The sequence below is a fragment of the Oratosquilla oratoria genome, chromosome 25 (genome assembly GCF_046742065.1).
Source record: "Oratosquilla oratoria isolate Oo_2021 chromosome 25, ASM4674206v1, whole genome shotgun sequence".
Taxonomy (NCBI): Eukaryota; Metazoa; Arthropoda; class Malacostraca; order Stomatopoda; family Squillidae; genus Oratosquilla; species Oratosquilla oratoria.
The window spans coordinates 15,205,711-15,219,952 of record NC_134801.1 but is presented as its reverse complement, the minus strand read 5'-3'; the positions used below and the strand labels follow the sequence as shown (position 1 = coordinate 15,219,952).

Genomic DNA, 14,242 nt, shown 5'->3' with positions numbered 1-14,242 from the left:
GGCAACCTGATGTGCACATGAAAATTTGACTTGTATTGAAGAAGTTAAAGAATGTGGGGATCAACTTGCAGACAACATTCACTGCCTTATTACATGTTCATTGAAAGAAGTTACTGTGGTGCCTGATTGAAAAAGGCCAAATGTGGTGCCAATTCACAAAGGTGAAAATAAGGAGATACCACCAAATTATAGGCCAATATCACTGACCAGCACAATAGTGAAATTATGTGAAAGCATTGAGAAAGATTGATGATCCAAATTATTTTGAAAAAATTAACATTTTGACAGACAGTCAGTCTGGCTTTAGATCTGGAAGGTCATGTCTATTGAACCTTTTAAGTTTTGACTCGAGTGATGCAACACATGAGAGAGTGGGGTGGTGGGGTGGGTGGACCGTATGTACCTTGACCTAGGTAAAGCATTTGACAAAGTACCTCACAATTGACTTATGTGGAAACTGGAGCATGTTGGAGGACTGAAAGGTAAACTACTAGAATGGATGAAAGATTTCAAAGATACATGAGGACAGTAGTAAAGGATAAGATGTCAAACCAGAAAGCATTAACAAGTGGAGTTCCACAAGTTTCAGAGCTTACATCAATAATGTTTCTTGTCTATGTCAATGACATGATGGAAGGAACAACAAGCTATGCCATCATGTTTGCAGATGATGCAAAAATCATGAGAAGAGTAAAAAAGGGAAATAAAGGTCAATGCCAAAAAAATGCAAAGCACCAGATGGGCAGCAGCAGCAAAAGGCCATCCCTAACCCCTTGAATACAATGATGCCTATGTATTTACCTAGTTGTATTTTACAGGACAGGAGCTATGCTCGTTGTGACCCATTTTCATATCTCTCCACGTCCAGTTTATTCTTGAACTCGTGTATAGTTCTGGCATTCACCGTTTCACTGTTCAGTTTGTTCCAGACATCGATCACTCTGTACAGGAAACTGTTCTTTTTCAGGTCTCTTCTGTAACTGTCCTTCTTTAGCTTCTTATCGTGTCCTTTTGTTTCTCTCTTGTCCCATTTCAATAGGTCAACTCTATCAAGAACTTCCATCCCTTTCATAATTCTGAAGATGGTCAACAGGTCACCTCTTTCCCTTCTCTGCTCCAATGTTGACAGCTGTAATTTCTCCAATCTTTGTTCATTAACAAATTTGATAGTGTGGGTGCTATCTTTGTCACCGCTCTTTGGATTCTTTCTAATTTCTTTGTGCTTGGTGCCCACATTGATATAGCATATTCTAGTTTCGGTCTTATCAACACAGTAATTATTTTCTTAACCATCTCTTCATCCATGTAGTCGAAGGCAACTTTCATTGATTTTAATAAGTTGTAAGTCTTTCCGAATAATTGATTTACATGTTTGTCAGGTGTCAAGTTACTTGAGATGATTACTCCTAGGCCCCTCTCTGAGTTTACTTTCTTTACTTCTTTGTTTCCAATCGTATATTTTCCCAAAACTCTGTTTTTGCCTCTTCCAAATTCCATTATGCTACATTTCTTGATGTTGAAGTTCATCTCGTATTTCTGGCTCCATTCCCATACTTTATCCAGGTCATCTTGTAGTGATCTGCAATCTTCTTCTGTTTTCACTCTCTTGAGCAATTTGGCATCATCGGCAAAAAAAATTATGTAACAAGTTATTCCTTTATCCATATGATTTATGCATATGGCAAACATTAAAGGAGCCAAAACAGAGCCTTGTGGGATGCCACTTTTTACATCTTTCCATTTCAAACTTTTGTCTCTAAGTACCACTCTCATTTTTCTCCCAGTTAAGAAGTCCTTCACCCATTCCAATAGTTTACCATGAATTCCTCCTATTTTTTCTAATTTTATTTATTAATTTTTTTGTGTGGTACCTTGTCAAAAGCTTTCTGCAAATCCAGGAAGGTGCAGTCTGCCCATCCATCTCTTTCTTGTATTATCTCAATTAGTCTCGAGTAAAAGCAGATTAGATTTGTGGTGCACAATCTTCCACTTCTAAAACCAAATTGTTTGGGGTTTATTATTTTATTTTCTTCCAAGAGTTTGGTCCATCTGTTCCTGATAATCTTTTTGCATATTTTTGCTACTGTGCTTGTGAGGGACACTGGTCTAAAGTTTGTAGGATCTTCCCTGTTTCCTCCTTTGTATATTGGTGCTGAGTTTGCATCTTTACAATTTTGGGGTATCTTTCCCTCTTTTAATGAGAAGTCTATTATCTTGTGTAGTTTATGTCAGTTCGTCTATACACTCTTTCAATATCCAATTTGCAATTTCATCTGGTCCGTGCGACTTTCTGATATCCAGGTTTTTTATTTGGTGTCTTATTTCCCTCTGTGTTATTTTCATTTCCCTTCATCATGGGTGAACTTTCTAGTTGTTCGTCCTCCCGGGGTTGTGAGCTCTCAATTGTAAAAACAGATCTGAAATGTCTGATCATAACTTCTGCCATCTCTGTGTCATCTATGTACTCTTTATCTCCTTCACACAATTTTACTATATCATGCTTATCCTTTAGTTTGTCGTTTATATATCTGTAAAAGTTTTGGCTGATCCTTACATTTGTCTATGATATCCCTTTCATATTATCTTTTTCCTTTCCTGCGTATGTTTACATATTCGTTTCTAAAGTTTTTTTTTTAAATGTTTGCCATTTAGATGTTTTCCTGTCTTTTTTCCATTTTTTCGAAGCTTTATCTCTCCTGGCTTTAGCCTCACTACATCTTTTGTTGAACCAACATTTTATATAATTTTTTTCTTTTCTTTTTTGGTACATATTTGTTAACTCCCTCTTTATAATTTTCTTTAAATATGTTCCATTTGTCATCCATATTTGTTTCCTCTTTAGAGAACCTATCCCAATTTGCATTTTGGACAAATTTCCTTAGTCTTACAAAGTTCATTTTGTTGTACGTAAATCTTCCTTCTCTATGTTTGTCATTTCTATGTTGTTGTTCTTTAAATTCAAACTCTATTAGTATATGGTCACTTTTACCAATTGGTGTTTTATACTCCATTCTGTTCACAATATCTGGTTTAGAGGTTAATATTAGGTCTAGTTTCGATGGTTCCTCATTGCTTCTACATCTAGTATCCTCCTTTACCCATTGTGTTAGGGTGTATTCGATGGTCATATCTAGTAGCATGTTGCTCCAGAGTTCATCTCCCCCTTTGACTATCATTCCTTCCCAAATTATGTATTTTGCATTAAAATCACCCATGATTACTATGTTTCCACCCTCTTTCAGTAATTCGTTTAGCACCTATATTGTTTCTTCCAATAATTTGGAATGTTCACTATCTGGCCACGCATGGGTTTTTGGTGGTACATACACTACTACAAATTTTCTGCATTTTCATCTTTTTGTTGGCAATTTTAATCATAATTACTTCTGTATTGCCCTGACCTTCAATTATCTTTGTCACATTTAAACCTTTTTTGGTCAATATCATGACACCTTCTCCTTGCTTATCAGTTCTGTTTTTCGCCCAAAGGTTATATAAACCATGTCCCACTATGCTTGTTAATAGCGGTCCTTTCAGTTTTGTTTCTACTATGCCCATGATGTCAGGTTTTCTGTTTCTAGATAGTCATTTAGTTCATTGATTTCAGAGATCATACCATCAATGTTTGTGTATGCCACTTTTATTTTCATATTTTCTTTTCTTTTTTGGTTTAGGTTTCCACTTTTTTTATATACCGTATTTTTCGGACCATAAGGCGAGGGCAAAACCCTTAAAATCTGCCAAAATCGGGTGGTGTGCCTTATCGTGAGGTGCGCCTTATGTGTGGCTTCAGTGCAAAAAAATGCCTCGGACAGTGATGTACTAATTTGACACGTTTCGTAGCTAGCCTGCCGACGGCGACAGCGCACAGGCCTAGCAAAAGTTATAACCAAGATGCATGTATCTTGACAAGAAAATTGCAAAAACTTCGACAGTTTTCGAGTCCATTCCACTGCATTCATTCACGCTATCATGGCTATGATATGATAGCGTCCACAACACAGACAGCCATTTTGCATTGGTCTAGTCTCACTCCACTCAGACTGTAGTCATTTAGGTATTTTTTTAGTTTCAATCATGGGTGCAATATAGCAATATAAAATTGATTATTAATTTTGTAAATTAAAATGTATCAACGTAATATGTAATTTTGTGGGCGGAAATGAAAATAAAAAATACCTTCCTTCAAGCAAATATGCTAATGAACGAAGTCGGTGGCATAGGATCGGGACGCCAACGTCTCTCACGACAACGACAACGAGGACAAGCATGATGGCATTTAATTTGCAGGTAATGATTTATTAAACACAGGTTAGGTTAGGTTAGACGAATTTATCACCCTTTCATTTCTTCGACGTCGGCATCTATCATATCAAACATGGCGTACTATCCGTCCGACACGACTTCGTTACTTACGAAATCAGTTTTAGCACCCATTTTTTATTTCCGCTCACAAAATTGCATATTACGTTGATACATTATAATTTACAAAATTAATAATTAATTTTCTATTGCTGTATTGCGCCCATGGTCGAAACTAAAAATCACCTTCATTTGTAATCTTGTGTTTTCAAGTGAATAGAGAATTCCGAGAATAAAACTGCTAATGTTGGTTTTATTCCCCACAATTCCCGTAACGTGTTTATGTTGTTTTTTAGGGGTATTGGCAGGGTAGACCGTCCATAGAGGTGGTCTGATTTCACTGACAAAAATAAAAAAACTATCATTTATTTTTTTAATTTTGCTAAATCCCAACCGATTTTTCTCTTTCAACAACGAAAATGTTCAGTTCTGAATGCACTCACATATGCATGATTATCCGATGACTAGACCAGGTGCGCCTTATATAAGGACGGGGAATGGCAAATTACGGGTGCGCCTTATGGTCCGAAAAATACAGTACCATTTTTTCAGTCTCAAATCCAGCACTCGCCAAAAAAACTCGTTTTTTTCCATCTCTGTTCTCTTTTCATTCCTATCACTTGCCTCAATTCTGAGCACTTTGTCTTTCTCTTTTTCCTCATCATTCATTTCCTTTTGTATTCTTATATTTTTGAATTTCTCGCTATTTGCCAGTTTGACCGCTTTTGATAATACTTCCTCTGCCATCATGCGTGTTCTTAGTTTTATTTCTAGAGGTCTGTGGTGTTTTTCTTTTGAGTATTTGCCTATCCTGTGAATCTCGTCGATTTCTTTAACAAGATTTTGATCTTCATCCTGTATTTCTTTCAGAATTTCTTTGACTAGTTCCTTTTCTTCCTTTTCTTTTTGGTATCTATACATATCATGCTTTTCCTGTATACCATGGACCACAATGCACTTCCCTTTGTCAACTGTGTCTCTCACCAAATTTTCTTTCTCTTTGATTACTATTAAAACAGTTTCTTTTGTATTTTCTTCCATCTGCTCTTTTAATATTTTTCTAAATGATACTTCTTGATTTTCCTGTTCTTTCTTCCACTGGTTCTTTATTTCAATGAGGTCTGTTTCTTTAATTGATTCTGCTACTTTACCGGTCACTACTTGCAACTGTTCATTTACCTCCTTTTTTAGTTTGTCATTTTTATTTCTATCCTCATTTTTCAGTCTTTCGTTTTCTCTCTTAAGGGGGTACGCGACACCTGGGGGGGTGAATTTGGTCAAGATATGGCATTTTTCAAAACTGTGTTCAAAATGTTCGTATACCACTTAGAAATAAATCCCGACAAATAATTTTCCATCCGCGCGCAATGTAAAGGTCCTGGGTGAGGATTAAAGGGACAGATTTAAAGGCGCAACCCACACTAGAAGGAGGCGTGCCACTTAGGACCTTCAGGCGCAGCGAATAACGTTGAAATTTGATTGAATTTACACTCGTCCAGTGTATCAACGGCCAATACGATTGTGGAGGGGAAGGGAGGAAGGTGGAGGGAGAATATTTCGCCAACTTTGTGCGAAACTAAGCGTTAGTTACCGGCTAGCTCTGAAAAGGGAAGTACGCATGTCTCATGAGCTCTCATTGCAATCTATTACTTTAGCTAGTACATATTACTCTTTAGTACAGTCATCATGGGTAGCAAAAAGAACAAAAGAACATCACAATGACAAAAAACAGCAGTTAAAGATGGCAAGCAGTCAAAGACGACTAAAGATCTCACCACCTCTCACTCCACCACCGCCCTCACCTGCACCTCTGTGACGGTGACAGAGGTAAAGGACAACATTAGACTAAACAATTCAAAGAGGAAGATTAAATCCAAAGAAGAAAGCAAGAGGAAAAATATCAAGGCTATACAGGAAGAAGAAAGAAGAAGGGACATCATATGATGCTGGAGGGGGTGCCCTACCAACATAGATTGGCGAGGGGAATCTGATGAGGAAAGAGAAGGTGCCCACTACTGGAAAATAAACCTCTTTCCAATGATTTAGATACCCTGAAGACCCCCAGCAGAGAGGTTTCATATGAAGAAACCGCCAAAGGTGCAAAAAAGCAAATTATATGATGTTGTCGTCTGTGCGTCGTCACTACTGTGACATACTTATACTTTAGTTTTTCAGTATTTAAAGTACTTATAATTAAAATATGTTGATAATTTTTACTGTACTTACTTATTATATAATAAGAATTAAGCCATGAAAAAATCAGTCAAATTGGTGAAACTATAAGCAAGTTACAGATATATTCATATTTCAAGTTGCCATATCTCCGTTCGATATTTTTCTACTTTTTTTTAATCATAAAAAATCTAATATACATTAGATTTAAATGAAACTTACAGGGAATATTACTTTTAGTAACTGCTAGGGCCAATCGTTCGAATATTTTGAATAGGATGAAAGAGTTCGGAGTAATAATGGAAACAAGAGCAAAAAAATTGTATTTTTCACGATTTTTGCCAGCCATTAAAATTGAAATGCCTGTATGCAAAAGTATAAAGGAAATTGTTCAATTACTCAATGACCGGCCCTAGGTGTGCCTACTGACTAATCATAGCCAAAATATAAAACAAATTGGTCCACGTATTATGGTGCTGTGCACTTTTAAATGTCGCTACTGGTATACGTACATGTGTACATGTGTACATGTGTACATATGTACATACATCATTCTGCTTCACCTAAAATGTAAGCAATATGGATACCTATTTACCTGAGAAGTTTCAGCTCTTTACTCTAAATATTTTAGAAAATGACCTCCAGGTGTCGCGTACCCCCTTAAGACTCTATTTCACTTTTTAGGTCACTCAATTCTTTGATAGTTTACTCATTGTTTTTTTGTAGTGTAATCAGTTCCTTGTGAACAGCTCAGTCGTCGAATTTCAAGTCAATGATTTCTTCCATTAGTTCGCTTATTTCGCAATTTCTTAGTGCATTGCTAAACCTACTTTCTCTACATCAAAACTTCTTCCTATTACACTTGAATTTCTTTGAAAACTTGAAAATACATTGTTTTCCCACTTTGTGTTTTTCCTTGGAGTATCCAATACGCAGTGGCGTTTGGGTATCACACCTCTTGGGCGCTCAACTATACTCACTTCCAGTCCTCTCTTCGTACATTACTTCGTTGTTTTTCCTTCACTATCATTTTCCATTTTTGCCATTAACTTTACCAAAAAGCTAGAAATGGAGAGAAAAGCGTTCACCGGTCACAGCAAGTAGCCATCCCTCACAATAAAAATTAGGGTTTCTTCGTGCTGGTTACGAAACCGCTAGGCAGACGCATTCGCCATGAGCTGTGAGTGGGGTATATAAGGATGCCGGCGTCGGCTTCTTGATTATATTCATTTTGTAGTTGTAGCTGACCTCCATTTTCAGTGACATTATATTTATGCAGGGTGAAAGAGAACAAGTATAACAGTAGTAACTTTATATTTTGTAATTTGTGTATTGTGATGCATCACCATATATCAAACATCCTGATATCTGCACAAATATTTGACTCATATTGAAGCGGTTAAACCACTCCTTGGGAAGTGCACCGGCGTCGGATTCTTGATTATATTCATTTTGTAGTTGTAGCTGACCTCCATTTTCAGTGACATTATATTTATGCAGGGTGAAAGAGAACAAGTATAACAGTAGTAACTTTATATTTTGTAATTTGTGTATTGTGATGCATCACCATATATCAAACATCCTGATATCTGCACAAATATTTGACTCATATTGAAGCGGTTAAACCACTCCTTGGGAAGTGCACCCATTAAAAAGAGAAAAAAAAAAAAAAAAAAAAATGATGAGAGATTTGGGAGTCTTGATAAAAGACAACCTGTCACCTGACAGATATATCAGCAGGATTGTGGGAGAGACATACGGACTACTGCACATTATCAAAGTAGCATTTCACTATATGGATGAAGAGATGAAAAACTTATTAAAACCATAATCCATCCAAAACTGGAATATATGTCAGTAATATGGTCCCCACACAGAGTAAAGGATATAAGCAAGATTGAGAAAATACAAAGAGCAACCAAACTGGTCTCCAGCCTGGTTGATAAACCATATAAGAAAATAATAAAAGTGCTGGGTCTTCCAACTCAGAAAGATTTGATAGAAAGTGGTTATGATTACAGTATTAAGGTCACTAAAGAGGATACATTGCATTGATAGAAGAGCTCTCTTGATTAAAGATGGAAGGGCTTTAAGAGATCATGGGAGTAAATTAAGAAAGATCACATGTCAAAATGATGTGAAGAAATAGTTTTCCATATAGATGCATAAATACCTGGAATAGCTTAGAAGCGATACAGCCCAAGCTCAAACAATACACAAAGTAAAATCTAAATATGATAATTGGAAATCAAGGCTATAGATTAAGTTGGAACCGTACATGAATTTGAGGCTAGATAGGATAATTAGAGAATAGGAGATGGGACCCAACAAACCTTGCTCCTCTTCCTGTATAATACAATCAGGTAAATATACCAATCGACATTAGCTAAAATTCCAAAATCAAGCAAACATGGATATTTAACATGAAACTTTTTCTCCAATAGCTTCTAACCTAACTATTCTATACACAATATAGCAATCGAAAATCAATTAGTAATTTTGTAAATTATAATACATCAATGTAATATGGAATTTTCTTGGCAGATATCAATAACAAAAAAGTTGCTAAAATAAATTTATTAATGAACAAAGTCGAGGCAGTCGAATGATACGCCATGTTTGTTTTGATAGATGCTGAGGTCAAGAAATGAAAGGATGATAAATTCATCTATTCTTACCTGACCTACCAAACCTACCTAACCTATATTTAGTAATTTGGTACCTCAAATTCTAAAGATCATCCGGGTCATCATCATCACAGATGCTGACAGACTGATTATTACTGTACCTTGGGCAATTAACAGATGACAGCAGAGCCCCGTATTTTCTCAAAAAGTCCGAGGAAGACCTATTGTCTTTGTAAGAGTGCTTATCATCACCACCTGGAGTTGGAAACATCCGGTCCGCAACATGAAAGCAAACGTTTAACTGACAGTGACTGGAATGGACAGACAACGACATGGCATCTGGACTGTATCCTAGTGGCTTCATTCATTAGTAGATTTACTTGTAGCAAGGTTTTTCTTTGTTACTTATTTCTGCCAAGAAAATTGCATATTACATTCATGTATTATAATTTACAAAATTAATATTTAATTTTCTAATGCTATATCGTGTAGGTGTGCACAACTAAAATACTACCAGTTAGATTAGGTTGGTAGGTACGTTAAAATAGATGAATTTATCATACTTTAATTTCTTCAGCCTTCACCTCTACCAAAACAAAGTCAAAGATGGTGTCTAAAGCAACCAAAGTGGCTACATTTGTTTGTTTATAGCTTTTAGCAACCTTTTTGGTTATTAATTTCTGCCAAGAATATGTAATTACATTGGTGTATTATAATTTACAAAATTATTTAACTTTCTATTGCTAAATTGCATAGGTGTGCACTTCTAAAAAATTACCACCTAACCTACCTACCTACCTACCCTAACCTGCTTTTAGTAATGCTGTACCTATAATTCTAGAACTCATCAGGCTCATCATCATCTATCAAAACAAAGATGGTATCTAAAGGAGTCGAAGTGACTTCATTCGTTTCAGTATAGGTTTTAGCAACGTTCTCTGATGTTAATTTCTGCCAAGAAAAATATTTATTACATTGATATATTATAGATTACAAAATTAATATTTAATTTTCTAATGCTATACCACCATTTTCTAATGCTATACCACGTAGGTGACCTCTAAAAAATACCAAAAAAATATATCTTTCAAATTCAAAGAAGAAAATTAAAAAATGTGTTTGCATGATACTGGACTAGAACTTCAACTTGACATGTTTATCAGTCATGGTTTGGTGCAACTGATTATGACACAGTTCAGAGATTTCCCTTGACCAAATTAGGTTTCATATTTTAGACATTACAAAGATTCTTACAAAAATTCACTTTAATACTGCAATGCCCAATGCCATTCTAGAAAATTTACTTTTTTTTTTTATTCTTGTAGTCTTTAACTTTAATCACTTCGTAACCATATAGATGTTATCCAATGCCTGCCGACCAGCTCAGCCCATTGGCTGCTTGAGATGCCATCTTTGTTTAGATATGAGGAGGTCTAAGAAATTAAGACATGATACATTAGTCTGCTCTAACCTAACCGTGGTGGGCCAAATTGCTTAAAACGATGAGCCAAATTGGTGATGGGTCAAGTTGACCCTACACCTATCCCTATCCAACTTCCTTTAGAGTTATAGCAAGTAGAAATTATCAAGTTTCATGGTTCATACTATCATATATTATTCATTCACTTCATTATTGCATTGCCAGTCTTGAAAATCCCGTTTTTTCTTTCATTCTAGCAGTCTTTATTATCACTTCCTGTGATTACTCCTTAGCATAGCTAATATACATATAGCAATTTGAAATTATCAAGTATCACGACAAGAAGTACTTTTCCCCAGTGACTATCGCTTGAAAATAGGTTAGCTTAGAATAGGTAGGCAAGTCTTAACACACAATGACATGTGCCAGAGCTGTCATGCAAAAACCTCAACTAGAAATGGTGTCGGTGCTGTAGGAATGTAGGAATTTTCTTATTTATATTTTAACTTCGGACGAACACTAAAAATACACTACCACATTACATTAAAACACAAGATTTTTCCAGTGCACAATATATTTTCATTCTTGCGATAAATTACTACGCATCACTGAGGATACAAGATCGAGTACAAAATTATGAATGACGTGATATTTTACTTAAATGGCAACCTTAATATACATCAACTTACGTGTTCGCAGACTTTGCGTGAATATCCAAACAAATCTCTCCTAACTAATGCGATTAAATAACATTGTATATATACCACACCGTCACGATTACGAAATGCATAGTATAAAATGATTTATGCCGATAAGGCTGGCGAAAATTAAATAATATCGAAATGCTTAATAATCAAAAATTGGTTTCAAACACTGCCAACTAATTTACGTAATTGGAAATGTTTTGTTGTCCAATAAACCTATAATTATCTCGGAACGGTATGTATTCGTACACACAACACTTACGAATCAAATTCCACATCCAAGAATAAGGTTATCTCATTTAACCCCTTCACTAAGGCAGCACACTTAATAAATTTTGTTTTGGCTAACGCCAGATGATTTTATTCAGCTGAAGACTGGGCCTTTGAAGGGATTATAATGAATCGTACGCCACCGACTTTACCTTCGACACTACTATAGATTGTACTAGTCGATACTATCGTATTATATTTAAAAACCTTGTAGCACGGACAGTGATGATTTGTTTTCAATAATCTGCCTATATATGCGTTATTTACTCTTTTTCTTTTTTATTATTGTATTATTTCTGTAGTTAGTAATGTGATTTTTTTTATTCATCTTCGTTCCCTGCCTTAAAAGTACATTTATTTACTAATTTGGGAACCTGTAACTTGTTACTCACCTGTCCTGACACTTAATGTATTTTATGAACATATTGTAGAGTAATAAAACACATAGCTACACAGATGATTTCAGCACACTTAAACTTGGGTAAAAAAAATTACATGAGTACCGGAAATCAATACACAAAAATTCAAGAGTGAATAATTACAAGAGAACTTTGAAAAGGGTGTAATTGACACATAACAAGCCGGGTACATATACGCGAACAGAAGAATGTAAAGCTGGGTCCACACTTATTGCATTTGCACGTATCGTATCATCTTTGCGTACCACCTGGTGTTATCCTCGGCAATTTGCCAACTAAAGTCTATCTACCTATCGATACGGTGGAACAGGGTATTGTACCCACTTGTTGCGTATCCGCCTGATGTATACGGATACGCAACAAATGGGTACAACACCCACTTGTTGCGTATCCGTATACAGCAGGCGGATACGCAACAAGTGGGTACATTACCCTGTTGCACCGTATCATATCACTAGGTGGTACGCAAAGATGATACGATACGTGGAAATGCAACAAGTGTGGACCCGGCTTTAAGTAACTCCGTCGTGTAAAAAGAAAAACGCCTGTGTGGACTCTCGCGTCATTGGGTAACACACGAACGAATGCGTTACGTTATGCGTTGGCGTTATGTTACCAGTTGGGTTCACTCCCGATCCACCTGTTGTTGATTTTTGCGCGTGTGGTGACGCGCCACTGGGCTAAACCAGACTGGCCTGACACATCCCGACCTAGGCTTTTATATGACCCATAGTGTTCTCCCCAACCCCCAAGACCCTAACTTCCCTCCGAACACACTCTCCCCTTCACTGCAACCATTCTCACCTAAGTTCTAACCGTATATCCCCACAGCTCCATGCCCAGCCGGACCACCCTCGCCAACACAACGACCACGCTTCCAGCTCGCTGCCGCCGCCTTCTCCATCATCCAGGCCGTCCTCACTGGAGATGCCATCTGATGGCACAATCACCCGTTCCGGTCATGTGGTAAAAAGGCCGGCCCGATTCTGCCACATCACTCAGTTCTCCTCTCCAAGCAGCTCTCCCCTTCAAGCAGTTCTCCTCTTCAAGTAGTTCTCTTCAAGCAGCACTCCTCTTGAAGCAGTACTCCTCTCCAAGTAACAGTCATCTCCAAGCTTCAAGTTCCCCTTTGCTCTTAGGTTCCCTTTGCGAGTTTAGAGTTAATTAAAAGCCAAGTGCGTAGTGTTATCGTGAGTTTCATTTCCCTGGCTTGTCCGAATCATATCACAACACACGTCGATTGAAAGAATGTTACATGGTGAGGTTAATGTGTGGATGGGACATGTGCCCAACGCCTATCAACTGTGTACAGCCGCTACACCAAGTCTGCTCAGTAATTAGTATGAGGCTGGCCCCAAAACATAAAAATATATGATACAGGTTTTTAGAGTAATATACCACAGGGATCGGTCATGTTCGAGTACGCGGAGGAACCTCTCAAAGCCATGAAATATGTTTCATACCATTGGAAATTGAAAGCGATATATGAGCCATGACGAGGTGACCTGATTGTTTAGCTGTAACTGTAGTCTGTAGTGACGCGCCACTGGTCAAAACCAGACTGGCCGTCACACAACTTGAACTTGAATTTGAAAATTTGGGAATAGGATTCCCACGGGCTTTTATGGCGAGCCCGTTTGGAGGGTGATTCAGTGTATGAGAGTGTGTGGCTTTGGCCACACCCACTCACACATCTACTAGATGTGCATATGTAATATACAGTATGTATGCACATCCCGGTGAATGCACCCTTTCTAACGTTAACAGTGCATGAAATTCATTGTAATAATCAACATATGATAAATAAATTAAAGGAGGGGGCTGACACTCCATCAGCCGATGCAATTCAATTCGCTAAGGTGGTTGCATAGGCGGCGCACAAGACCCTCAGATGTTGTCGGGGGCCCTCTCCTCAGAAAAGCAGTTGCGGGGGAATGCTGGAGGTAGTGCTCGAGGGTGGCTACAGGGTGGCGACAATGATGGCATCTCTTTTCTGTTGTAGAATTTCTTTTGATTTGCCAGAAACAACAGTCCTCCAGCCGCAGACGGAAGAGCAGTTTCCATTTTTCTAGGTGTGGAGCGAGGAAGTACAAGGGGCTCGTAGTCGGTGACTACCCTATACCACCTCGCCCTTTCTGATACCTCTACCTCCAGTCTGTGCTAAAGGAACCGTTGTACCTGGTTAAAAGCCCTGGTGCGTATGCGCAACTGATTTCTGCTAAGAGGGACGACAACATCGACTTCGGGTCTTTGGCGCGCTGCTTCTTC

General features: G+C 37.5%; 1 protein-coding gene across 10 annotated transcripts in view; it reads right to left on the bottom strand.

Moving 5' to 3' along the window:
• LOC143038832 (transmembrane protein 164) overlaps positions 1–11,721 on the bottom strand; it is a 128,981-nt gene extending 117,260 nt beyond the window's left edge. For 6 of the 10 annotated variants that reach the window (XM_076208440.1, XM_076208429.1, XM_076208430.1 and 3 more), the window contains exon 1: positions 11,548–11,721. The gene's annotated coding sequence lies outside the window, so the exon portion shown is untranslated. Of the gene's footprint in view, positions 1–9,322; positions 9,500–11,270; positions 11,513–11,547 lie in introns of those variants that run through there. The other 4 variants (XM_076208431.1, XM_076208434.1, XM_076208436.1 and 1 more) reach the window with 2 other exon arrangements.
• Between the last annotated feature and the right edge of the window lie 2,521 nt (positions 11,722–14,242).